Here is a 25,728-nt window from a genome sequence, read left to right on the forward strand (position 1 = left end):
AGAGTGATGAAGATGAGGAGAGAGCATATATTGACAAATAATTCACTGCCCATTGACATGTTTTTTGAGGTATTTAATGGGTCACTCAGGGGCTCAGTGAATTCAAGCGTGGTACAGTGATGCAATAAGTCCATTTGTGAAATTTCCTCACTACTAAATAATCTACGCTCAACTGTTAGTGGTATTATAACAATTGGGAACAACAGCAGCTCAGCTATGAAGTGGTAGACAATGTAAAATCGAGCGGGGTCTGCACATACTGAGGCGCATCGCAGGCGGAAGTCACCAACTTTCAATAACTACAGACCTCCAAACTTTGTGTGGCCTTCAGATTAGCTCAAGAACAGTGCGTAGAGAGCTTCATGGAATGGGTTTCCATGGCCAAGCAGCTGCATCCAAGGAATACGTCACTACTGGACTACTCGACAGAGCAGTGAAGACTTGTTCTCTGGAGTGACAAATCATGTGTCTCTGTCAGGCAATCTGATGGACGAGTTTGGGTCTGGCTGTTGCCAGGAGAATGGTACTAGTCTGACTGCATTGTGTCAAGTGTAAAATTGGATGAAGGGGTTTGATTATGGTGTGGGGTTGTTTTTCAGGGGTTGGGCTTGGCCCCTTAGTTCCAGTGAAAGGAACTTTCAATGCTTCAACATATCAAGACATTTTTGATAATTTCATGCTCCCAACTTTGTAGGAACAGGAGATGATGGCCCATTCCGGTTCCAACATGACTGCGCACCAGTGCACAAAGCGTCGGTTCATAAAGACATGGATGAGTGAGTTTGGTATGGAGGAACTAGTCTCTGTGCTGGCCTGCACAGAGTCCTGACCTCAATCTGATAGAACACCTTTGAGATGAATTAAAGCAGAGACTGCGAACCAGGCCTTCTCGTTCAACATCAGTGACTGACCTCACAAATGCTCTTCTAGAAGAATGGTCAAAAATTCTCAAACACACTCTTAAACCTTGTGGAAAGCATTCACAGGAGAGCTGAAGCTGTAAAAGCTGCAAAGGGTGGCCTGACTCCATATTAAACCCTAAGGATTAAGAATGGGATGTCATTAAAGTTCATGTGCCTATAAAGGCAGACATCCCAAAACTTTTGTCAATATAGTTTATGTAGATTAGAGAAATAAAAAGTATCTCCAGGAAGCAAATTTCCCCGTACCCCCCTTACTAGCTCAAATTTGGGACCTTGGGATTGTGATTATAAAACCTTTCCTTACATTTTTTTCCCTATTCAAATTGATCTGAAATTGTTTCTCATTTTCTTAGTAGTAGTTTTCTATGTAAACTTTTATCTCGATAACAAAATGCATCACCGCTTTTCACTCTGCCTTGGTGGATTTAGTTTCCCATGCAGCTTATCACTGAACAAAATAGCCCATGTGATGCTGAACTGAGTTTGCTTGTCATGCAGATGCAAATGTCTTCAATATTTAAAAATATGTACAATTGAATAAATGCATATAAAGTTAATCTCTCGGCTATCAGTAGTGCGCCATGTTGTTAACTCCGGATTGTTTGAAGGTATTTCATTCCATGTTCTATGCCTGCTGTTCTCCCTGATTAATGGTAAGTCTAATGCTGGTTCATATGAGAGATTTTTCAAAAGAAAATGCTTGCTCACTTGATACAGGTAGTACAAATCACCAGAAGGGCACTCACACCTTTCTAATGTAATATTCTGGGGTCAATAATAGTTTGTGAAGGCAGTTAACCTTTCATCTCAATGGCCCTTTTGGCATTTTCGTTTTTCTGCACTTCTGTGCTCCATGGTTCCCCCCTCCTTTCTGCTGCTTTAATCTCAGGTGAAAACATGGCCATGCATTACATCAATAAGATCCTGCTGTGAGATCTCATTTCCTGCTGACAACCGTCCGGACCAATGTCCCTGCATTCCCACGGCGAGAGTTGACTCTACCACAACAGAATGGATAGCTCAAGCTAATGATTATAAATCAGGTACGTCGTCCAATCAAAAGACTGTTTTTCATCTTTTTTTGGTGCGTTTGGTATCTTTTCTGAATGCCGTCGAGAGTATGTTTCATTGTATGGATGTTTATTTTACAGAAAAGAGTGAAAATGAGACAGACAAGGGACTCACAATAACTAATTCCCCACAGGGCATTACTCTGAACTGAGAAAGAGCGAGAGAAAACTCTGTAAATGCATGTGATTGAATGAGACAGTACATAAGAGACTCCTGCAGTGATGAGTTTGAAGCCTCTACCTTATGTTCAAATATGAGAAGTTTTCTATTTTTAAATGAGGCAAAAATATTAATGGGGCAGCTCAACTAATGTTAAATGTTTTATTTTTTTTATTCTCTCTCCGTAATGTTATTTTAAACCTTACTGTTGTTTTCTTCTGTGTAGCACAAAAGAAGACATTTTGAAAAATGTTCACACTACTCAACGAAGGCATATTGTGATACACCGTCAAGCTCCAACCCCCCAAAAAAACACCATAAAGAAGTCTATATGTTTTCAAACCTATTTTCAAAATAAGCGGTTTTCAAAGTGCAGTCTGTGAAATAATTTGTATACAGTAAGTCACATTTTTTTAAGCATCTGAAACGTGTCAAGATTTATATTCAAAGTGCTTTATATAATGCATTTAAAAAATGCATTTGCTTATTCAAATAAGCAAAACATAGGCATTTAGAATTAGACACTTCAAGGTTTATATAGAAAAATAACGCGATGACGTCAAGGCACTTTTCCACCAAGAGTTTATTTTTTTATAACTTCAGTGTTTAGAGTTTGTTAACATTTCATTTTATTTTCTGGTATTTTATATAATTTCTGGATCTAAAAATAAAATGCTACTTGTCCACCAATGCTACCCGTGTTTTGACCTGAGCTATACCCTATTATTAAAAAGTAGCCTACATTTACAATGGGAACCATTTGCACCAATAAAACAAGTATATTATTCATTACTCTCACCCAGATTAACTTTGGGTTTAATCACTGTTATAATTATGAGACGTCATTTGAAACATATTCTGCCGCGTAAGGGGTCACTGACTCCAAAAATGTGTTCAATGAAATGCAGCACTTCAATTTTACCACATTTTATATTAAAGCCTTATTACAAAAATATTTTTTTATTAATTATTTTCCCCCTCAGTTGTACAGACAATTATCCATAATGACAATGTGAAAAGTTTGTTTGAAAAACACATGTACATAAGTATTCACATCCTTTGCACAATACTTTGTCGAAGCACCTTTGGCACCAATTACAGCCTCAAGTCTTTTTAGGTATGATGCTACAAGCTTGGCACACATATTTTATTAAAGTTTTTCCCATTCTTTGCAGGACCTCTCAAGCTCCATCCCATCAGGTTGACAGCCATTTTCAGATCTCTCCAGAGATGCTCAATTGGGTTCAAGTCTGGGCTCTGGCTGGGCCACTAAAGGACATTCACAGAGTTGTCCCTTAGCCAATCCTTTATCATCTCGGCTGTGTGCTTAGGGCCATTGTCCTGTTGGAAGATGAACATTCACCACAGTCTGAGGTCCAGAGCGCTCTGGAGCAGGTTTTCATCAATGCAATGTCTCTGTACATTGCTGAATTCATCTTTTCTTCGATCCTGACTAGTCTCCCAGTTCATGCTGCTGAAAGACTTCCCCACAGCATGATGCTGCCACTACCGTGCTTCACTGTAGGTACGGTATTGGCCAGGTGATGAGCGGTCCCTGGTTTTATGCAGACATGACACTTGCCATTCAGGCCAAAGAGTTCAATCTTTCATCATACCATAGAATTTTGTTTCTAATGATCTAGGAGTCCTTTAGGTGCCATTTGGCAAACTGCTGGCAGACTTGCCCTTCTCCTTTGATCGCTCAGTTTGGCTGAGCAACCAGCTCTAGGAAGAGTCCTGGTGGTTCCAAACATCTTCCATTTATAGATTTTGGAGGCCACTGTGATTTTTTTTTTCTGTACCCTTCCCCAGATCTCTCTCGATACAATCCTGTCTCGGAGGTCTATGGATAATTCCTTGGACTTCATGACTTGGTTTGTTCTCTGTTAAGTGTGGGACCTTATATAGACAGGTGTGTGCCTTTCCAAATCATGTGCAATCAACTGAATTTACCACAGGTGGACTCCAATCAAGTTGTAGAAACCTCAAGGATAATAAGTGGGAACAGGATGCATCTGAACTCATTTTTGAGTGTCATGGCAAAGGCTGTGTGATGTGATTTATATTTTTTAATAAATGTGCAAGGATTTCAAACACATTTTTCACAATGTCATTTATGAGGGATTGTTTGTAGAATTGAGGGGAAAAAATGTTTTTTTTTTTTTTTTTAAATAATGCTGTAACAATTTTTTTGGGAAAAATGTAAGTGCTGTGAATACTTTCCGCTTTCCAGCTGCTGTGTGTGTGTGTGTGTGTGTGTGTGTGTGTGTTATATACAGCTCTGAAAAAAATTAAAAGACCACTGGTCTCTTAATTTTTTTCAGAACTGTATACACACACGCGCGCACACACACACACATAGCCAAATTCAAAGCTTTGTTTAATAGCTGATATACATTCAAACTGAATGTTAATTAAATTCCATATAAATGTTGCTTTAAAACTACTAAACCACTAAAATTACATGCCCTGACCATAGTCATGACTGACATACTCGTCAGCCGTGGTAAATTCACTGTAACACAGTGTCTCATGGCTTATTGTTTTAGTATTTATGTATGTGCACGAGGTTGCGCATACATCCATGAAAAGCTGGCTGCACTGTGTGTGACTGATGTGATTTACTGGGTAAAGCCACGCTAACGCTAAACTTTGAGCTCCATTGACTTCCATTCATGCTGCATAAGGTTGTGTGAGTAAGTGGATGTTAGATTGTTGTATTATTATTATTATTATTATTATAAGTGATTTATTTTTTATTAAAAACAGAATCCCTAGAGCATGACATTATGTCTAGTTTGTTGTGGTGTGTGAAGTAATGTTGAAAAGGTCCTCGCTTAAGGCTAAAAATACATGAAGTTAATGATATGGGGAGATAATGGTCTTTATCACAAAAAATAAACAAGAGTGATTGAGAATATGTATCTGATAATATCTTTCATCATCCTGATATTTTGGAATAATGTCATGCTAAACAAATAAGTTTAGGATGGATTAAATGAATCAAAAGGCGAAGTAAAGACATTTATAATGATGTTACAAAAGATTTCTATCTTAATGGGATAGTTCATCCAAAAATGAAAATGTGATGTTTATCTGCTTACCCCTAGGGCATCCGAGATGTAGGTGTGTTTGTTTCTTCAGCAGAACACGAAGATTTTTAATTCCAAACCGTTGCAGTGTGCCAGTCATAAAATGCATGTCAATGGTAAGTCTATGAGTAAAAAAAAAACATGCACAAACAACTTCAAATTAAACCCTGCGGCTCACAGACACATTGATGTCTTAAGACACAAAACAATTGGTTTGTGTGAGAAACCTAAATGTATTTATATAATTTTTTACCTCAAATACAACACTGTACAACAGCCACGAGCGCACCTTCACTTCTGCTGGGTGAGGTATATGGCATATCTCAATGGGATACAAGCGGCAGAAGTGATGTCTTGTGCGTATCGTATGCCATATTATGTACATTTGACCTCACCCAGACCTTTTTAGGAAGGACGTTGTTTTCCTGGAACAAGAGTCAGTTATAGTGATAGATCACGGTTCATTTTGTGCTATTAATATTTAAAGGGAGTTTAACAAATTTTCTTGCTTCCTGAAATTAGTAGTTACTAGTTTCATAATTTTTAGCAAGACTTGTATAGTACTATATGTGGGAATTGTCCTCTTTATTAAGTGTGTGTGTGTTTTGATTGAGGACAAAGCCTAGGAGACCAGTGTGACTGTGATAAATGTACATTTGGATGTTTATTTTACAGTATTTGTGGGAGTGAGAGTTGAAATATATGAGTTAGAGAGACGGGGAGAGAGAGAAAGATGTGCTTCTGATTGGATTGGAGGCAGTGCTGAAGAGGCACAGAGAGAGAGAGAGAGAGAGAGAGAGAGAGAGAGAGAGAGAGAGAGAGAGAGAGAGAGAGAGAACGAGAGGGCACGAATGCAGTTTACACATTAGCCCAGCTGCCAGAAATTACAGGAAGCTCAATTCTGCCGGACTGGAACAGGAGGGCGTGAAACGGGAGGATGGCAAGGACACATCAAATGAAGAGAACCCACCATTGCATTCTCTTGGGAAATGATCTGTGGTGAATAAACAAAAACCGCAGAAGAGGCTGAGAAAGAGAGAGGCAGAACGGGGGAAAAGAGGAGGAGGGGAGAGCCTAGCGTCCTCTGAGGTAGCGCCTGTGGAGCCTGCTCATGCCGCTGCGTTCGTGTGTGTGTGTGTGTATGTGAATGCATGCATGCTGACATGTTGATTTATAGCTGCATGTGTAATTCTCTAAGACTCCGATTAGCAAGTCATTTTGCATTCATGCATATGACTGGGACTGATGCGGAGAGCCACTCGGATACTTGAGCTCATTTCACATATATTTTCGTCTGATCTTCGTTTTCTCTCCTTTTTTGCACACATTCATAATTTCAGTCCTTTTGGCATTCTTTTTAATTTTTTTCTGTCCTTCTCTCTCTGCCAGCGCAGTAGACTTTCACCGTCTCAACTGAGGGGAAAGAACCATGGGTGAGTGTGTCTTGCTTTTTTCATGTTCTTCATCCCTCCTTTTTTGCATGATGCACTGAGTTGACCGCAATCATTTTCCTCACCCCTCTTTTTTTCAAATCCCCCTATTCTGTTGTCCATCAGCCATTTTATCCCCTTTCATCATCTCCTTCTCTTTCTTTATCTCAGTCTTTCATTCTCTCCCTCATGTGTTATGGTCCCCCCTCTGTCCCCATCTGCCCATCCCTCAACAGCCATTAACAACTGTCTGTGTCACAGGAGCGCTCAACCTAAACCAATGCGCTCAGGTCAAACACATCCTTCACACATGCTTCTCACAAACACACACGCAGTACTCGTATATCGTCAGGGCCGTATATGTGTCTGCCGGTGAACTCTGCTTGTATTTCATGGGTGAGGCAGGGAGCGTGCAGATTGATGGTGATTGTGACAGCTTACCCACTATGCTGTGCTTTTGCTGGCTATGCTACCACTGCCTCTGTGTGTGTGTGTGTGTGAAGGTTATTTACCTTAAGCACCTGAGAGGAAGGGGAAGCATGCAACCACATAAAAGGCTAATTTTGAATAAAGCAGCTATTTTATGGTGTACACACTTGTAGCAAAGAAAAATCACGAGATCTCTTTAATATCTCAATCGATAGACAGTGAAGAGACTAAATAGACACCAAATGGAAAGACTTCTCAAGAGGTTCTCAGTTTTTCTATCTGAGGAAAAGACCCAAGTATCCTCATGTCTTATCTAGAGTTTCACAAGAGATGACATATTGGAAGAGTCAGAGATCTCAGTATCAAATTCTAGTAATGCTATCCACATTAATTAAATAGCGGTATATTCTCTGTACATCCCACTCAAAGTTATCTGAGATCGCCGTTAAAACTCCTGAGCAATGAAATGGCAACCACTGAAGAATAATATTTCCTGTCACTTACTAGTCTACAATACTATGAGGATCTCCCTCCCTTTGACAATGCAGATATAAGCTCAACCTTTCTTAAACAATTGTGAAAGTATGAAAGATAGCCCAAATATAAAGCAGTGATGATGAGAAGGGCGATATAACAGCTGCCTTATCGCTTGCGTGACGCGATTCATAAATTGCCGTGAAATAGACTTGTGTGAAATCAGAGTGAAATACGTTTTTGTGTCTCCACCTCTGTGTAACTGAGATGATGCAAAGCCATAGATTTATCAGGGAAATCTTCAGAGTTGTGAATCCTTTTCAGAGCCGCTATCTCAGACAGAGGGGCAGAAATACAGGATGACGAAGCAGCCCAAATTATGTTTCACAGTACCAAATGTGAGAAGTGCAAGAGAAAAACGAATCTCGTTTCCAACCTCTCACCTTCGCTTGGTTTCTTGGCACGATGCTCTGACTTGCTCGCGGAAGCATTAGATCACACAGAGAAAAGTACAGAATGTGATCTCGGTGCCTTTTGCTGAAGTCTTTGTTAATATGTGTGCCGAATGTACAGAGCTTGATGCCTGCTAGGGTTCAGACTTATTGATTTAACATGACAGCTTTAAAAATGGTGTAATAGGCTTTTGAGTAGGAAAAAATCGCATTGGTTTGACTCTATGCACGATGATCAGATACTAAAAAGTGCCTTTATTTACCTGTGACATGGTATGTTTTTCAAGGGCAGATGCTCTGGCATGAATTTGAAAGGGGAATGTTTTATTTCCCTAGAGAGTCAAACTTGAATAGTCGTGCTAATGTGCTTTACATAAGAAAACAGTCACACAGAAACCAGATTGAAAAAAAAAACTCTTTCAAAATAGAAATACTTTATATTAGCCAGTCAAACCAAAAATCATGGCTTTACCATACCAAACCCACCCAAATTATATTTGTTTAAATTAGTCAAAACATTTCAAATTTGACTAGAAAGCCAAAGCATAATGTATTTTAATGGCTTAATGTGTTTACAGCATTAAGCACTCGATTTTCATGCCATGATGTAAAAAGCATCAGCTTGTGAGTGTTCATGTTTAAAAGCACAGCAGATTGACAGATTTAGAAACATGGCAGCCACTTGACCAGCTTCCCCTCTCTCTTTATTCCAGCTATGGCTAACAGGCTTACATAACATTCAAGCACAAGGAGCCAATGTTTCACTAATATTTATCACAGAACATTTTACATACGGTCCCTCATAACACCACTTCACTCTGAAAATATAATCATAGCGATTGTTCTCTGCTCAAAGCAGTTGCATTGGCTTCTCACTTCACCTGAAGGACAATTGGCTGTAATTACTTTTTATATAGTAAAAACAGCTTGAAGCTTGTATATGTTGGATAAAAAGGCAAGATTGTGTTGACATGTTAGTTGAAATACAGAAGAACTCGAAAAATAGGTGAGAATGCTGGAAGGAAAGGGCTTGGGAAAGGTATAGGGAGGGAGAATGTCAGAGCAAGGACACCATAGAGTAAAAGGTGTGCGATTGCACTCATAAAATGAGCAAGTAATGGAAAAAGACCATTCCGCCCTACTCTACATCCCTGGCATTACATCATTATGTCTTTTTCTACTTTAATTATATGTTACTAATTGTCTGTTCCTCCGGCTCCAGGCTGTTTCCTGCTCCGTAAAGGCCAATTTCTCCACCCTTGACGCGTCTTACCGCTCCTGCCTGCTGACAGCAAGTTCTTCTTCCATACATCCCCAGACGCTCTCAGAATGCACCTACTTTCCTGCCAGCTAAAAAAGCACAGTGACAGGAGCGCAGAGACTTGAGGATATCTGGCGTTAAAAAGTCGGCTGAGGAAGTAGGACCAGAAAGAAAGAACAAACCCTTGATTAGGATTTTTTTTAATCACTTGACGTTTACTACTACAAAACCATCCAGCACTTCAAGTCGGAACGGAACCCTGAGGGGCCAAAGGAATAAGTGTCATCCAATCACACCAAGATCCTTTGATTTCATATCGCACAGAGAGGATCCTAAGCGATACCATTCAACGGGAGATAATTGAACTTCCTGCCTGGCAGGCAGCTGAAAATGGAGAACTAGAGGTTCAAGTGGTTTTTCTGGGGGACACGTTCAAGAACCACACCACTCAGGATCAGATTGGAGGCCGGCTCTAACGGCGACCTTCCACCCATCTGTGGTGTTTGCTTCCCCCCCTCATGTTTGTCCAGTTCTGAGAGGGAAACATTAATTTTGGGATTATTTTGTGCTAGACCTCAGTCAGATCTCAACTTTTAGACTGACATTCAACAGTTTTACTGTGTAGGTCTAGGAAAAGAAAGAAACGCCATAAGAAAAAACGATCAGAGGGTGTGCCTTGGATTGACAAGGCTGTTCACCTGCAGCCTGGGGCAAACCCAGAACATTTTATTACATGGCTTTTATTTCACTATTCAGATCCAGGTAAATTGAAAGACAGTAGGAGAACGAGACCAAAGAAAGCGAAAAGGGGAGGGAGGGGGCCAGATGCCACAGATCGTCATTAACTCCTACCTTTTGATAAGTTAAGCTGCTTTTTCCATTTTCGTCGTCTTTTCATCTTGAAAATTAGATTTTTTTTTGTTCTCTTCAGATGACCCTTAAGACTGTAAGGGAGATTGTAATAGATTGGTGTGACTGAGAAAGGGTGGGGAGAAAAGGAGGGAGAAGCTATTTTTCCCTAGCTGAAGCAGAATGTTCAGTTGCTTTCTCATTTTTGCAGTTTTGGGTATTTATCTTGTCACTCCATCTCCGTTTTCATCCCCCTCTCCATGCCTCTGGGAGAGCAAAGGAGGGAATTGAGTTATTTCATCTCCGCTGGAATTTTTTTGATTTGCGTTCCCGACTGATTTTTTGTCTGTACTCCGGTTTACCCCAGACAAAATGCTGTTGTATCTCAAGTCAGAATCAGGAACCTGATAGTGTTTGGCAAAATATTTCACAAGGAGAGCCAGACAACAAGAACAAGAGACGGAAATCTTCTGAAGCCTAACCTCCGATCTTAAAAAAGCGTGAGATCTGCTTTCCCTCTCCAACACCACCCCCACCCCTCTTTCCCGTCCAGTTTCAGAGGTGTCCTCGGATATTCCTTCCTTTTTTTCCCCGGAATCTGTCAGCATTCCCGACGGGACGCAGCCAGCTTGTATCCGTGCCAATCCTTTGATATTAGCTCCCGGTGTCGTCTGCTTCATTCTGTGAGTAGATTGCGCTCTCTCCTCCTGTCTGTGCGAGTGTGTGCAGTCATGTGTGCGTGTGTGTATTTGACTTTGGCTCCATATGGTGTTCAATCCCCTGTGTAGCTGTGCTTATCTATCATCTGTTTATGTGTGTATGTCTGGGTGGGTGTTTGACTTGAATGTGTACGCTACGCTAACGTAAAAATGAGTCAAGGTTAATGGCACAGGCTTCAGTGCTGGGCATAGTGCATTGCTTGTTTTCCATAATGGACAAATATATGTTCTGCTGCAGATACGTTGTGTTTGTGGAGGCTCGCATGTAGCAGGTGTCACAAGCGTAATGTTTTTTTGTGCATGTACCTTGTAGGCTATAGGGTGACACGAGACCATGATTAGTTTCCGGAGGTTGTGCGCTAATGAATGCAAATTGATGTAGACGCGCTCAATGGAAGATAAAAATCATTTTGTGTTGTCTCTTAAAAAAACAAGCAGAGTAGAGTGGCATATTTATTCCCTGCCAGTCAAAACTGCACTAATGCATGTGTCTTTGGCATGAAGTTTTTGCACAATGGAGAGGTTCATGAAGTAAGCTGTGACGATAGCTATTCATTCGTAATAAATGTGACTGACAATACTGTTGCGGTGAGATATGATTGTGTTTTTTTCCTGCTTTGCCCCCCAGATTGAACAGCTGTGGTCTCAGTCTCTTCTCTCAGCCTTTTTTCCATCACTTGCTCAATCAGTGTCTGGACCTCACTTGGGGCCGGCCAATAATTGAAAAGCTATATTGATATTCTGCTCGGGGGGAAATGGAAGGGAAAAAATACACTTTTATTTACAGTTAATTGCATGGAATGGGATACAAAAAAGTGCTTGTGAAACATTAGGTTGGAGCATCCTGTCCAGTTAATTGTTTCAAAGCTGTTAACTGGGCTTGAGAATGACTAGAAGGTTTTGTGGTTTACTGTGGGCTGACCGTGACTTGTTGTCTGGTTGGTAATAAGCTTTGGGGAGATGAAAAATGATGCTGACAGGAGAGCAATCTGGTCAAAAATGGGGGTTTTGTGTGGTAGGCAACCGTTGAAAGAGGATATACATCTCGGATGACAATAGAATTTAAAAACTGTGTTGAAAAGGAAACAATAGTGGAGGTGTTTTAGGCCAGGGCTTGAGTGATTCCTTTGCCAAAAACATTGTATTTAATCTTTTAAAAGGGCAGTTTTGTAAATGTCTTTATTCTCATATGCTTTCTGAGGAATGACACCTGTTGGCTGCCTCCTGTTGAAAGTGTGTGGTTGCTAAAGGTATTGCTAGTCTCAGTCAGATTGGGCCCTTTCCCAAAATGCCATGTGTTCCTATCTGTAGTCCTGGCACTGCACAGGTCAGCTGCTGCCATACCGGTCAACATCTGTTGCACTCTTGATCATAGCAGGTCCAGGTTATATTGCTTGCGAATGGCAGGTTCATATTTTGCTTAATCATTCTAGAGAATTCTTCCAGGGAACTAAGCAAAAATATGCTGCAAGTTGCAACACATATAGATCACAATATAGATCATAACATCTGCTCAGACAGATTTGGAATCTCTGCTGTTCTGCCTGTGTACTATAACTTTTATACCATGGTCTGTTTAAATACTTGATTCTGATTGGCTGGAAGGTGTGCGGTAAAACCGTTTAATGCACAGGTAGTTCTAGTCAGTTTGATTAAAGTTCTAAATTAATCCGCCACTAAACATTGGTAACCATAGTAACACAGTTACGCTTGCAACCAGCGTGACAGTGGCAGTATCAACTATAGATATTTATACGTATAACGTTACATATCTATGGTATTAACATTAAGTGAGTGACATGATGTGACAGAAGCCAATGGCACATGTCACTATGCACAGATATGTAGGCTATACATATACATATCTACGACTATGCGCGTATTGGCATATTCGCGTTGGCCGGTTCTTTGCCTCTACGTCATGCATTAAAATCCTTTAATGCATGGCGAGCCGTGGATTATCCCTTACTAATTCCATGATATCTAATTGGACTTTAGAAGCAATGCATTTTGGTACATGGTTGGTTGAAAGATACAGTGAAAGACTTAAAATAAGAAAGAATAACAATGATGTTGAATGCATTTTGTTTGTTCACATATGCTAATTATCTTAAACATTTGCTGGTATTTATATATAAGGGTTTCCATGTTAGAAAAATTTGTTTCCATGACATTACCAGTCACCTGTGATTTATTAGTTGTTTTATACAAATTACATCATCAAACAACAATTTAAAGCCACAGAAGTTTAAATAAGTACCTTTTCTTGTGACATTTCAAGTAATGTATTAGTCATAAATCAAGTAATCATAAGTAGAAAAAACTGGTTCATAACATCCATTTTTATAGTGATGAATCACACTCTTTTTGTGCTATCTTGTTTAACACATTCATTTAGTCATATTTGTTATATCCAGCAAAGAAAACTATGAGAATGAAGGGTGATTCTTACAAATCTCTATTTTCTGCAAGCTTTTTTCAAAGTATATTTAGGTGTCTTCCCAAAAAAGGACAATTGGAGACTCTAAAAGGACAACTAATAACTAAATAATGTATGTCCATAGAATTAATTAAAGGGGTCATGAATTGAGAAATCAACTTTCCCTTGAGCTTTTGATAATTAAAATGTCATGGTAATATAAGAATATCCTGTACGTTTCAGAGCTGAAAACTGCCTTTTTAGTCAAAGAAAAGATTTTATTGACACCAGGCCCAGCAAATTATCAATTTCAGAATGTGCCTCACCTTAACTACATCGTCTGGCAAAACACCACCTCAACAAAATAGTAAGCATGCCTAATTCAGTAGCCCTGCCCACAGACTCATGGAGCTGTTCGGATCAAACATACCTTTGCACGGTCACAGGCTGGAGAATCCTTTATTTGTTGGTTCGTTGCCCAGACAGGCTACCAAAACGTTAGCATGTCAGCAGGCCGGTAAATCTTAAATAGTCAAATAAAATTCCTTTCCTGATCTACGTTGTTTACTCTCGACTTGATATTTGAAGGGTGCACACGTGTGTGGTTCGCACTTATATCCACGGATTGGGTGGGCCAAGTAATAAAAAATATTACTTTCCAGTGAACCGTGGGTGAATAAGAGATAAATCATTGTGTTTGTTTGATAAATATGTTTTAAGATGCCCTGTCAGATAATTTTTCCGGTTGCCACTTTCAAAACAATTCCTCACGTGAACTGACAGGGGAGCTGAATCTTATATTTATGAACTTAATATGCAAATCTTAACCCATCCTAGCAGCTGGCGTTTACTTCCAAATCTACAGTTTGGCACGCCCATCAAAACAGAGCGTTCAAGAGAGTCTCAAAACCAGTGTAGAAAATAGCCTTTTACTTATTCATTATGATGTACCATCTGAATGTCTCAACAGAAATCGAGACTCATCAGACCAGGCCACATTTTTCCAGTCTTCAACTGTCCTATTCTGCTGAGCTTGTGCAAATTGTAGCCTCTTTTTCCTATTTGTAGTGGAGATGAGTGGTACCCGGTGGGGTCTTCTGTTGTTGTTGCCCATCCGTCACAAGGTTGTGTGTGTTGTGGCTTCACAAATGCTTTGCTGCATAGCTCGGTTGTAACGAGTGGTTATTTCAGTCAAAGTTGCTCTTCTTTCAGCTTGACTCAGTCGGCCCATTCTCCTCTGACCTTTAGCATCAACAAGGCATTTTTGCCCACAGGACTGCCGCATGCTGGATGTTTTTCCCTTTTCCACACCATTGCTTGTAAACCCTAGAAATGTTTGTGCATGAAAATCCCAGTAACTGAGCAAATTGTGAAAGTCAGTCCGGCTCGTCTGGCACCAACAACCATGCCACTCTCGAAATTGCTTAAATCACCTTTCTTTCCCATTCTGACATTCAGTTTGGAGTTCAGGAGATTGTCTTGACCAGGACCAGACCCCTAAATACATTGAAGCAACTGCCATGTGATTGGCTGATTAGATAATTGCATTAATGAGAAATTGAACAGGTGTTCCTAATAATCCTTTAGGTGAGTGTATGTACAGTGCAACAGCAAAGCTTGATTACATTTTAGACAAGTTGCAATATTGAACATGACCACATGAAGATGGCAAAAAAACATGGGTGCCCAATCCTGTTCCTGGATATCTACCTACCTGCAAAGTTCAGATCCAACACCTGTCTGTAATTATTAAGTGCTCCTGGGGATCTTAATTAGCTGGTATAGTATTGTTTGATCAGGGTTGTAGCTGAACTTTACAGGAAGGTAAATCTTCAGGAACTGGATTGGGCACCCCTGCCCTAAACCAACAACCTTGACCTTACTGAATATACCTACAGAGATCCATTCATAATTACTAAACACAGCAAAATACATGACAAACAAAACATTATCCGGAATGTGTGTGGACACAACGTGAAAGTACTGAAACCTGTCTGTGCATAAATACAATGTGCGATCAGTGCATCGAGAGTGCACATATGCTGTTAGTGTAGGCTACACAACATCTCCTACACAATTGTCTTTACCATGATTGCAATCCTCACCCATAAAAACTTTTATTTTTGCGTGGACATGCAGCAGTGAAATGTTTTGATGTTTCATGTTCATTCAGTTTCACACAGTGCAATTCCACTCTTGAGAAACAATCATAAAATACAAAAGAGCTTGTGTTTTAGAGTGCAATACACTGGAAAGAATAATTAACGGAAATGCAATGCGAGTATTCACATTGCATTATACTCTGTCATCTTTTCTGTAATCAGTTTCTCTGAGTAGAAACTCTCTGAGTAATCTGTTTTTTTTTTACACTAGCGAAGTTATGGACTGATTGTTTGAATAAATGTTCTTATCACTGGACTGAAAGCTTTCCAGGATTTTAGCAGCTTAAAATGATCTGAAGCAAATTCAGGTCAAAGTGTTAGAATAGATATTTCTGTCTACCAGGGTTACAGGTGCTTTCGCCACTGTAGATGCTCAATGTGATTAACTCCTGACTTCTAAGATATATATACACATCTCCAATACCATAATCCCCCCTCCCCTCCCCCCTGCCATGCTTAATATCATCACACATGAATTTGGTATTAAAATATTTGTAATAACAATTTTGCATGTATTTGAATGTGTAGAAGCACAATAAGATGAGAAAGAGAACGTAATTCAGCATACACAGATATGCTTTCTGTGAGCACGCTGTGAGTGTGCGCGCACAGAAACTCGTCTTAGACAGCTTTCAAATACTGAATTGATTGTATAGACTGGCAAGACTTAACAATTGCAAATGATTAATGAAGACTTTCGTAACAATGCAGTACTGACCCGATCGAGCCAGACGATTCCATCAACAAAGAGTCCGAGCCATATCCGATTAAAAATGCATCTGATTCCATGGTCAAGTCCTCTAAAATTTGTACTCAAGTACAACTCTACTTATTTTCTTTAACAAATTTTCTTTGGTGTGTTTTGTAGTACATACAATTAATTCATACATTTTTTACTGGTACTAAACCTCTCAATCTAGCCGCTTATAGCCGTTGGCTTAGAGTTCAAGTTTAATTTGGAAGTCTAATCCAGCTGTTTTGAGGTGATCACACATCAGAGAGTGAATGCTCTATATATGTGTGTGTGTTATATATATATAATATAATATAATGCCGTACCGAGCAGTTCAATATTATATATAGTATTGTGGCATCCCTAATATATATATATATTAATGTCATGGAAACCTTGACTGACGTCAAGCGGACCCATACTCGAAAAAACTCTCCGAAACTTGTGAGAAACCGGAAATACTATAATTTAAATTTACGTATAATTTTTGACACAGAAATACTCCATCAAGCGTCCAACTTATTTTTTGAAACTTTGTCCATGTTTAGGATGGGAATCCAAATCTTTAACAGTGTAAAAAGCTCAGTATGCATGAAACAGCATTTCACCCCCCCCCCTTTAAAAACCGAAGTATGTATTGAACCGTGGACTAACTGTATTGTTGCATATATTTTTTTAAGTCAGCCACCATGTTCTCCCATTTAAAAAGATGAAAGAAGCCTGTAATTTTCACCTTATGGCGACTTACAGAAAACCTTTGCCATGTGTCATTGCCAACAAAGGGTGTGTTATTGACCAAATACTTATTTTCATTCATAATTTGCAAATAAATTCTTTAAAAATTAGACTTGATTTTCTGGATATTTTTTTTTCTAATTCTGTCTCTCACAGCTGCAGTGTACCTATGATGAAAATTACAGGCCTCTCTCATCTTTTTAAGTGGGAGAACTTGCACAATTGGTGGCTGACTAAATACTTTTTTGCCCCACTGTGTGTGTGTATATACATCAATAATAGACAGCGCAGCGCCGTAAGCTACTCACGAGTCGTGGCCCGATCTCAATCACGCAACATCGTTACTACACAGTGCTGGGAGATTCAGTGCAGAAATCCATTGAATTCACCACAGAAATAATAACATCGCTGTGAGATCTGTTGAGAAACATTCAGATTCAGTGCAGTGTTCTCTGTTATAAACCATAGATATCAGATCAAACAGTGCTGATGTGGAAACCAGGAGAAATATTGTGCCATGAATGAACAGCTTATAAAAGGCTTAAAAGGGGTGATGAGTTGAGAAATCAACTTTACCTTGAGCCTTTGATATTTAAAAGTTTTTGGAGCTGAAAACTTCCTTGTTAGTCAAAGAAAAGCTTTTAGACACCATGCCCAGAAAACGAGAGCTCTCAAATCAATGATGTAATAGAAGGGGGAAACGCCGCCTTCTACAGATAAATGTGTACGCCTGCGAGCAATAAACAGGCAAGATAATGGCAAAGATGGCTAGATAATCATAAACAAGTCACAGATCGACACTGGATTTGCAGACATATTGAGATTAGGGATGCTCATTTTGGTTAATTTTCCCGACCGACAAACGATGCTCATTAATCAATTTTTACCCGTTAACTGATAAGATTATAATATTGAATTGGCATTAAATAAATAAAGAATTTACGAATGTCTGTAACCCATTAAAAATATTTTTTTCACGTGTTTATTTTACTGCGTAGCAAAATAAACAGCAGAACATACAGAACAACATCACATTTTCATGCAACTGCAGCGTTTCTGAGAGAGAAAAACAATAAAATCATTTAAATAAAAAGAATAAAATAAACAGGCCTATACTAGATATTTTCACTAAAATAATTACCAAATTGAGATGACAAAAAAATACACTGAATCCATTTGAAGATTTGAACAATAGGAATAGTTTTTTTCTCTGTCAAATAAAAATAGCAGGCCTACCTCAATCCACACCTTGACTGATTTTTAATTATTAAAAAGTAACATGTCTAAGTGATGTGGGTTAGTCTGGAGCACAGCCTGTTGACAGTTAAACCCACGGAAGAAAACCTTGTTTACTTTCGTCTGTCTCCGCAGCACGAGGCTCCGCGGATCCGCTGACTCCGCGCGTACCTAGTCTGTGGGGGAAGTGTTAATACTTGACGTGCTCGCAGTTGTGCTGTTCTTTTAAATTACAGAGGGCAACTGATTAATTGTTCTATAAACCAACTGCGGCTAAGAAAGAACATACGTGACAATGTTTACTTTAGTAAACGTGACCAAAACCACTACGAAAAGCATTAAAGGGGTCATATAATGGTACATGCACTTTTACAAGCTGCTTGGAAATGTATGTTCGCAGTGCCTGTACCCAACCATCCTATAATGATAAAAATCCATCCAGTGGTTTTTTAAAAATCTCCTTGTATGTTTTCACCTGTCTCAAATCGAGCCGTTCGACCGCGTGACGTCACACGGTTGGACGCCCCTCCCACGATTGTTGATTGACAAGCAGCGTTTCAACTCAGACCTGCTCTGTGCAAGCTCAAGCTATTGTCGTCATAGTCCGCCCTTGTATAAGTAGAGGCGCTGGAGCAGAATTGTGTGTGTGTGTGTGTGTGTGTGTGTGTGTGTGTGTGTGTGTGTCAAAGCGCCCCACAGAACAGAGGGGCGGGGTGACCAAAGCTCATCATCATTTAAAGCAGTTTTCCCTGAAATGGCTTGGTGAAAACGGGTAAAATTAGTGTTCTTACAATACTGATGTGAAATTTTAATTAAAGTATATTACAAAGTTTTAATTTAGACACTAAAGAATTAATTACTTGTACAAAAATGGCATTATATGACCCCTTTAAAGGCTTCAGATGGCACTGACGCCTGGGGAATACTGAGACCCCTCGCTAGAGCGGTCAGCCTTGGGAAGTGCCTTTCATTAGCTTTCCTCCACCAGTCAGGAGCTTGTACTACTGCTGTATTGTAATACCGCATAGTTTATTTTGCACGTAACTTCGTCACCCTTTCTGTCTAAATAGTCCCACACATAGGCTTCTTCTTTCCCATTGCTTCATTTTGCAAAATATGTCTGTGTCGGCCTGTGTGGTTGCATGTGTCGACGCGCCCGGTGCAGCCAACGTACACATTATGCCCGTGTCTAACAGAACAAACCATAGTACGCTGTCAAAGGCTGGAGAATCCTAGAATAGCATGGTTACAGTTAGTCAAATGCTTAAAAGTACTATTTACACTTTTCAGCACATTACAAAACTCTAATATTATCATATAAATGATTTGTCATGTAATGAACAAAACATTATTTTGCATTATTTAAAGAGTATCCCCCATTAATAAAACAAAGTTTCAAGATGTAGGAAAACACACTTATTAAAAAAAATAATAATACATGAAATAACCATTAGGTGGCTGCAGATGGGCTCTTATTAGCCACTTCCATTGCTGCTTCCCTCAAATGTTAGTCTGGAGCACTAAGAACTTACAATAAAACTAATTGTAATTTTCTGTACATTAAGTCTATTTATAACAAGGCATTTGTCAGTAATACAGTCAAAATGTGGGGTGAATGTGAATTATTGCGTTGCAGGTTGATTTAAGGTGTTCCCCTACATTTTCAGCTTGTGCTCCTAAAAAACTCAGTAAGGGGAGTCAGTGTTCCTAGTAAAACAAAGTTACTTTGTAATAATTTAATAATTATTTATTTATATACACACAATTTGTATTATTATTTCCATCAGGACTGACAATCAGAATTATTCTAACTATCTATTTTAAAGCCTGACTTATACAAACAGATACCAATAATGTATGTATTATGTATACGGGATGTATAAATCAGTCAATTGTATCTTTGTGGGGCTCTTTGGTCAGGTATTTTGGTATTGTTTGGAATAGCATAGTCAACAGTGTTCAATTGAACAAGCCTTTTTTTCTACTGCCTGTCCTCGCCTGTCTTCATGTGCCTTTGCAGCCACTATTCTTTTATAAGTTGTTTCTCCATCTGGCTTTTTCTTCCAATCCATGTAGAATTCAGGGGTCAGAAATACACACATTCTTGCTGTGGTCACACACTGTGCCACAGAGAGATGAGAGGGAGAGAAAGAAAAAGAGGGAGGACCAGTGCTTGAGAGCTAATCCATCACTGTAGTCAGGGCCGGGTCCCCTTGCGTTTATATGAATGAGAGGGAGAGCACACAGACACTGTATGAAACATGACACCGTATGAAACAATGCTGTCCAAATACTAAAGCCCTGCTTTAATACGCTTTGCCTGCACCTCCTGGATTTGCTACAATAGTGATTATAATATAACATTGAACAATTCCATCAGTACTAGTTTTTCCCCACTTACTATTTGTTTCCATCAGCCTTGAAGAGTTAATTCACCCAAAAATGGAAACTCTTTATTTTACTCAGCCTTGTGTCATTCAAAACACATTCATAGGACTTTCTTTTGCAGACACAAAGGAACTGCTCTTTAAATGTACAATGAAAGCATATAGTGACCACAAGATGTCAAGCTACAAAATAGTTTGCAAAATAGAATTATTCTTTAAAGCAATACAGTATTCATAATCAGACTACTTCATTTAGGAAATAACATAGCGTACATGTTATTTCCTAAATGAAGTAGTCTGAAAATTAAAGGATGTTTAAGTACAGTTTGCAAATTCAGTACGTGTATGCCCCACTGTTTTATTTGTTAGTTTTTGTGTTCTGTTACCTATATGTAAAAAGCAAATTTTATCTAGTGACAGCATATATGATTTATGATTTTATATATAAGTTGTCAAAACGTGTCAGTGAAACAATCTCTCTAAATACAGGTAAAAAGTGTTTCCGACATTACGCTCTCAAACAGCTGTATATATTGCTGCAGAAATAAATTACAAAACTTTTCCTGAAATTTGTAGCCATTTCACTTGATAAAGAGACATTTTTTTTTACTTTTCATTACTTTTGTTACCCAATAATGTAATCTCTACCAATGAGTTAAATTTTTGTATGTATGATATTACAAATCTAATACCAAAATCACATTGACTGTAGGAATACAACAGTGTTTTGCTAAATATCCAAGTACATTATTAATAATCAATCCTCCTCTGTTGGAATTACATAGTGTATAACAAATGTACGCTTCACTTCTCATCACCAGACTTTCAGTAATTATTCTAATTATCTTTTAACCAAAGAGGATGAGATGAATTCTGATTTATAGGTAGTTTACACTACACACAGTAATTTAAAATTATGCTATTTTGCCATATTAATGGCAATTAATTTTTTTGTCATGATAAACTGCACTATTCTTTTTACTTGCCTTGTTTGAGATGTTGCCTTGTTGATGCTGTTTATAGCATAAAGCAATAGTTTTCATATGCTGCCAAAGCCTTCTGTAGAATTTAAAGCAAGCATGAAGAACTTTTATGAAGTGATATGTTGATTCTTGTTTGGATGATTCAGGAGACCCTGATACAAATGGGTTTTTAATACATCTTGGTGTGAGCTGACCGTACACATTTCTCTGTGTATCCTCTTATTAGCACACATCTTTTATACCTTCCACCTAGTTCGCTTGCAGGTTGAGTTACCAGTTGTCCAAAGACAACAGGTCTAGTCTCAGTTGCTTACAACTGACAGATTAAAAACTGTTATTGATTAAAAAAGGCACTTCTATAGATTTTCTCCTGACCTTGTCAGGTCTTGGTCTTCATATCTATATTTAGGCCGTGCATGAATCTCTACCGCTATTCGAGCCTTCACTTTTCCTCAAATAGCTCAGAGCTAGCATGAATCTTGTTCTTGGCAGTTTTTGGTCCGGTGAATGTACATGTATTTTTCTCCAGGACAGGCACTAGGGGCCATCTCATTCGCTGTGAGGTGGGATGACTCCTGGCTTTAATTACAGCCGCAGATCCCAAGGCTAAGGACAGCCAATCACAGGTTCATCAAAACCGGCCTTGGAGCGCAATTCATCTCCATGTGTGGAAAGCAGATGGGGGAAGGAAAATAGAGGCCTTTTGGGATGAGCAGCACAAAAAAATCAATATGTGCTGTCTAATGTATACACGAGCAGGGAGACCATCCCCACCTACCCAGAGGCTTAAGTTTTAGATCAAAGAACTTAGAGACAAATCTTTGCTTCTGCTGGTTGAGGGTAAGATAGGGCGGAGAAAAACAAGAAGGAAGCGCGTTAAATATAATATGATATCAAAGAAAATTTAGCATATGGATTAACTTATTAAACTGCCATTATGGGAGCATCCCACTGCCAAGATAATTAGATATTTTTATGATGCAAAGATCACAAATTGGTGGAGGATCTATGTTGGGGATGTGCACTGTATTTTTAACAATCATATAGTTGTAGGTTGCCTGAATGACTAATGTGGCTAATTGGTATTATGGAAGCCTGTGTAATTAGGCTGGTTTTAGGATGAACACATAGGGGCATCTATATAAGGACTGCAACCAAACTGAAAAATATGCTAGGGTCTCTAGAGGCAATTTAAACATTCTTAGCTTGCCACACCATCTTAAAAATGCAATGCTTAAGGCAGGGTGCTCAACAAAAAAAAGATGCCAGTCTTACTACCTGTCTAAAGTTTTACTGTGCACAACTAAAAATCACAGTTAGCATGCTAATTAAAGCACTATTTCTGTCAAAACGAAGAAATATACGATTTAAATCAAGCCAAAGATTTATACTTTGCCTGCTTAAATCATGCTTACATCTTTTTTAATCCAATACATTAGATATTAAGAGCATCCTTCAGGTAAATGAGCTTCTGCATTGATGTTTGCCATGTGGTTGCACATACATGCTTAAAGGGATAGTTCACCCAAAAAAAGAATGTGATCTATCCCTTTATTGCCTGTGAAATGAAGTTTAGCATACAATCTAACCAACTGGCCAATAAACTAACCTAATGGAAATAATTTGCTGTTAAAACCTGCAGGGAATCTAATCCTATTATAAGACTGTTAGGGTATTAGTCTGCTATACGTATACAATTCCACCCGCCTAAGCATGTTGTGTGGACAATGTCATCATTGCTCCACCACAGAGTAAAGAACCTCATTATAAAACACCATGATGGGCCATTTCACATCTATCAGCAATTTTCTAGTGTAAATGAAGGCCTTCGATGTGAGACACACAATATTGATAGACTTTGATGATTATCAAGTAAACCATAAGTACTTTAATATTTGCATTTCCATATTATGTCTTTGTGAATTATACAAAACTTACATTATTCTAAATAACTACTTACATTACATAATGTAAAATCCCCATTATAAACCCATTTCTATAGGTGGCGTCCATTAGAAGGCCTTTTGCGCACAGATATATTGAAAGTGCCTGCTGTTATCCAGCACAGACATACTGTACAGATATAAAGGGATTGGCTTCTCCCTAGTGACACCAGAGCAATTTGGGACGCAGACCTGAAGGATGAGGGCTTCAGACCCGAGTCCTCCTGGATGGTAGTCCCTAGGGCCACATCTGTTCCTCCGTCTCAGCCACCTCAGGTTTCCCTTGTGTATTTGTACAATTTGAAAAATATAACTGGGATTGCTAGTTAATCTTTTGTTTCATATTTTCTCATCTGCAGCTTTAGACTCATAAAATAGAGTGTGCTCTGACAGCCCGAGGCACGCAGCTCTAATCTGGGGAGGTTATTCCAAGGATGCTCAGTACCAAGCAAATTTCCCAGTGGCCGCAGACCTCTTTAAGCCGGGGCCTGGCGGAGCCATGATGGCACCCAATCAAAACGCATCGATCCGCTGTCAGCTTGAGGTACGAGTTGGAAAATAAATAGAAGCACAGGCCTGGGCGCAGATTTAGCTCTGCTTCAGACTTAAAGAAGGCATGACTGAAAACCAGAGAGACTGTTCTAAGGTCAGGGAAAAGGGCAGCCTTCAGCAGGGGACTTTAAGTGCCTCCTCTCAACTTTATAGACTATCTTCTGTACAACAACAATGGTACTTTAGAAAGATACTATAGGAAGTATGATTACAGACCCCAAAAAACCCTCTTCTCCTATGTTAAATCAAAATGTCAGTGCACTGACAGTTCTTTCATGTAATCGTGCTCTTTAAGAGCTTTGACTAAAAAGGTCTGTCTGCAGTTGTAGAAACGGTACACCATTTCATGTCTTTGAATATGATCTCTTTGTTCAGCAATGTTTTTATAGCTTAAATCAATGTCATAATTGTACAACAGTCTTTTGTTATATTTTTACTTACAATGAATGCATTCACTGTTCAAAAGATTGGTGGTGTTAAGATTTTTAAATGTTTATCAAAGAAGTCTCTTTTGCTTACTATACAGAAGAAAGAAAAAAACTGTAGTATTGTGCAATATTACGATTTAATATACGGTTAAGATATTTAAGATACGGTTTTCTATTTTAATTCATTTTAAAATGTAATTTATTCCTGTGATGGCAAAGCTGAATTTTCAGCATCAGTCTTCAGTGTCACATGATCCTTCAGAAATCATTGTAATATGCTGATTCGGTGCTTAAGAAAGAAACAACTACAATCTTTTGCACGTATTATTGTAGCAGAGTTTGTGTACAGTGTAACCAACTTTAGCCATGAAAATGTCATATCTAAAAGGAAATGAGCACAAATGTCAGGGCATGTCAAAATACCTCCAGGGCCCAGAAAACATCGAAGACCCCAGAGGGTTAAAGGAATCACAATGGTTACAGCTCCAATCCCTAAATGTTAGAGATCTATATATATATGTAACTGTATCAGTACTATTTATAAAGGAACTAAATGACCAGGTCACTGACAGTTGTAATCAGGCTTTGGTTAACAAGCATAAAATTTGGTTGCCCAACACAGCAATCTGGTTAATATGCATAAACAGTTTAATACATTTACATTGCTGTGTAAAAATGTCTGCAAATGTTAATGAAGACAAAGTAATGCGACAGTTTAGTATGCGCAAACAAGCCCCTTACATTAATGTGCTACACAGGTCGCTTATTTGCCAAGATAATTGATTTGGTTAATGATGATGTCTACCTCTAATGAGCCACTGACATTTCATACTTGCTCAGAGTTAGTTTTATATTCCTCATATTCTCAATATCAATCATATTTCTCTGCATATCTGTTTTAGTCTAGCCTTGATGGTGTGATTCCTTACACAATGATATTAACCCATTTAAAATGACTACATTATGAGCCTGAAAAATAGATCTGGACGAAAACCTAGTGTTGCTTTGCATGGTGCTAAAAAGCTCATTTTTCTCTTAGTTATATCATTAATTTTGGATAAAAGTTAGTTTGAAGCAAATTTATAAACTGTTACATGACCGTGTATCTGGCCAGAGCATCTGTGATAATTTGGCAGGCATGGTACGGTTTGCTAAATATAGTCTAATGCAAAATTGGTTGTAAAAGTAGTGCACATTTTTAAGGATGTGTTCTGTGTGCTGATTTTTGGGTTGATTTAAAAAAAAAATCTATAGTACACAAGTATGAAATACCCAATGCATTTGAAGAGGC

At 38.8% G+C, this 25,728-nt stretch overlaps 1 protein-coding gene across 3 annotated transcripts in view; it reads left to right on the top strand.

The window, feature by feature from the left end:
* The first annotated feature begins 6,086 nt into the window (after positions 1-6,086).
* The window catches only part of LOC137047450 (glutamate receptor ionotropic, kainate 5), a 134,919-nt gene continuing 115,277 nt past the window's right edge, over positions 6,087-25,728 (top strand). For 2 of the 3 annotated variants that reach the window (XM_067425093.1, XM_067425095.1), the window contains exons 1-3: positions 6,087-6,334; positions 6,635-6,678; positions 9,253-10,823. The gene's annotated coding sequence lies outside the window, so the exon portion shown is untranslated. The remainder of the gene's footprint in view (positions 6,335-6,634; positions 6,679-9,252; positions 10,824-25,728) is intronic. The other variant, XM_067425094.1, reaches the window with a different exon arrangement.

This window comes from Pseudorasbora parva, chromosome 19 (assembly GCF_024679245.1).
Source record: "Pseudorasbora parva isolate DD20220531a chromosome 19, ASM2467924v1, whole genome shotgun sequence".
NCBI classification, from domain to species: Eukaryota; Metazoa; Chordata; class Actinopteri; order Cypriniformes; family Gobionidae; genus Pseudorasbora; species Pseudorasbora parva.